The sequence below is a fragment of the Solanum tuberosum genome, unplaced genomic scaffold, assembly GCF_000226075.1.
Source record: "Solanum tuberosum cultivar DM 1-3 516 R44 unplaced genomic scaffold, SolTub_3.0 scf00341, whole genome shotgun sequence".
Taxonomy (NCBI): domain Eukaryota; kingdom Viridiplantae; phylum Streptophyta; class Magnoliopsida; order Solanales; family Solanaceae; genus Solanum; species Solanum tuberosum.
The window spans coordinates 576,019-579,011 of record NW_006239268.1 but is presented as its reverse complement, the minus strand read 5'-3'; the positions used below and the strand labels follow the sequence as shown (position 1 = coordinate 579,011).

At 31.8% G+C, this 2,993-nt stretch overlaps 1 protein-coding gene across 2 annotated transcripts in view; it reads left to right on the top strand.

Moving 5' to 3' along the window:
• The window catches only part of LOC102582811 (uncharacterized), a 4,397-nt gene extending 3,671 nt beyond the window's left edge, over nt 1-726 (top strand). Inside the window, exons 2-3 of one of the 2 annotated variants that reach the window (XM_015315190.1) lie at nt 205-325; nt 505-726. The gene's annotated coding sequence lies outside the window, so the exon portion shown is untranslated. Of the gene's footprint in view, nt 1-204 lie in introns of both variants that reach the window. The other variant, XM_006361197.2, reaches the window with a different exon arrangement.
• The last annotated feature ends 2,267 nt before the right edge of the window (nt 727-2,993 follow it).

The window sequence follows — 2,993 nt, the reverse complement described above, 5'->3', positions numbered from 1 at the left end:
AAGGGGGCCACCCGTCTCTCTCTCTCTCCCAACAGGCACACTTAGTCCGAACCAAGCACATGAAATTATACAAGGAAGGTTCTATTTCAGTACAACATTTTCAAAGGAGTGTATTCTTTGTAAAAATATTATTTTACTGAGTTTTCTTCATATTCAAGACACTCTCCACCTTCATGTTTAACTCCCTATTGATGTTAATTGTAGTTGGCGACGATGTCCGAGTTGAGTGTGTCAAAGTATTTTGGGAAGCGTAAGATGCAGCACATAGAAGAAATCACCAATGTCTCTAGACCAGCAGGAGGAGCAAGTGGCAGATTGATCCCAGGTAGTGAGGACGATTTTTTGGAAGACCTCATTTCTTCACCCTTTGATTTTAGAGAGTTCATTTCTCCTCTCTGAATGTTAATTGTTTATACAGTAGCATCTTTATTTTGGTCATTAAAAGTTGATTCTTATACAGGAACATTTGTAACATTTAGTACTTGCAATTGTACATGTCTGCAGATTCAAGGTTGAATATAATATATACCATCAATAGTCCCCTATGTTGCAAAAGCAAGCTAGAGTTTCTCTTCCTAGATGGAAATGTTACACAACTAGAGGCGGATTCAAGGTTTAAACTTGACCGGTTCAACATTTCTGGTTCTTAGCATTCAACGCATTGTACTTCTGAAATTATGTGTTCAAAAATGAATGTTTGATGAAGATGTTACTAGTTGACACACACATATAGCTATGTTTGTGTCTAAGGTACTGAGTTCAGTTGATCCCATTAAGTATATGTTGCATCTTCTGTATACAACAGTGTGGTTGCGCGTCTGAACTAGCTGCATTGCCTGCTTTTCTAGGACAAGAGATCGGCTAACAGTTTATTAGCTCATGAAATCATAACCTGCCCAATTTGACAGTTGGATTTTCATGGTCGGGTTATTAACCATGAAAATCCAAAGGCTGGATTTAGTGGGAAAGTTGCTGTAAATGTCTCCACCTTCTCATATTGAGCTCTGGTTGAGAAATCTGGAAGTAGGCAGGCATGAAAAAACCTTCTGAATGAGTTTTTTTTTATAACTGAGAAATTTCCGAGGGTCAGTGACACACAGTTTGAAACTTACCTTTCTCCGTTTAAATACCAAAACTTCTATGTATAGCAGGGTTCAAACTCGTGACATGCGCCTTCTGAAGTAGTTCTGTATTTCATATTTCTTTGAATACAGCCACAATGAATGTATTCTTTTAAAAGGAATTGCAGTTCACAATCAGATCAACATGTTATGATTTGATGAAGAGTTGCGGAGTTAAAGGGAGATTTGGTTTTGTAATCAAAATAAAGGAAATAACAACAGTAATAAAATCGAAGTATAAGATAATGCTAATTAACTGTGTACTCTAATTCTAGCTCGACCTTCACGTTATCCTATCTAAGGTCACGTCCCTGGTGAGCTAAGGATGAATCATGTCTTGTTTAATTACCTCTCTCCAATTCTTCTTCGATCTATTCCTACGTACCTCTCTTCAAATCTATCACCACCAACCTCTCGCACTTCCTCAATACTAGAGCATTTGTACTCTTTAATACACATGTCGAACCATCTCCACCTTTGCATCTCATCTCGATTGTACTCCCTCCTCCGTGTTGAAATGCTTGTCACAATCTTTTTTTTGAGAGTAGACTTTAATCAACACTTGTATTTTTTTCCCGTCATATTGATATTAAAAAGATTATGATTTATAAGATTTTTCATATAACTTTTGAATATCTAAATTTTAATATTAAATTATAAAACTAATCTAATTTAATTTAGATTTGAGAATTAATCAAATTAATTTTCGAGAAATCAAACATGACAATTATTTTGGAACTGAAAAAGTTTTTCTTTTTCTTTTTAAAAAAACACACACACAATAATAAAGAAGTATAAAAGACCACATGGATTATTAATGATCATTGAGATCTTGCAACTGCCTAAATAGTAGGCTTTGTCTGATCTAATGGGGAAAATATTGTTAATCCATTGATACTTTTGTCTTTATTAGTTATGAGATCAAATTGGAAATTAATACAATAGTACCTCCGTCCAGTTTTAATTGTTATAGTTTTCTTTTTTAGAGTCAAACGATAATAATTTTGACTAAATTTTACGTTGTATTTTTTCATCATATTGATATGCAAAAAATTGGAATTTATAATACTTTTCGTATAGTTTTTGAATATCTATTTTTTTTAAAAAAATATCGAATTAATGTAATCTAATTTAACTTTAAAAATTAATCATATTAACTTTTGAAAAATGCAATATGACAATTAAAAGTGGATAGAGAGAGTATTTAAGTTGAGACAAAACCATAAATGATCTCTATATTAGTATACTTCTCATATTTAATAGTTGCAAATATTAGTTGTTTAGATGAATTGAATTAGTTTTTTTTAATACTTTTCAAAAATAAGTTATTTATTTTTAAATGCGACATAAAATATTTTTACACATGTAACGTTAAGTTAAATGTGGCATAAAGTATTTTAAAAATTGATGATAATATTTAGAAATTGAAGTTCAATATAATTTTATAAGCGATCTCTAAAAAGATTGATGTTAATACAATCTTTTTCTTACATTAAAAAGAAAAATAATTGTTTTCGATAAAGTTTCGACTTAAATAAAATAATATAAAAATCGAATACATAAAACAATTATAAAGAATTCATACTGAAACAATGGAGTAGAACAACAACATTTTAAAAAAAAAAATATTAAATTGAAACCAAGAAGACAATAAAATCGGGTAATATATTTTAAAAAATTATTTATGCATTAAATATAATTTCTGTTTTTTGGTCACCAACTACCACTCGCTCTTAGAAGAGCGTGTATTCTCGCTCCCTGCACTGACACTCTCCCACCTGCCCCATTGTCCATCTTCTTCATCATCACCATCTTCTTTAACACAGTCCAAAACCGTGCACTCTTTCACATGGACCCACTTCACCCCCTACC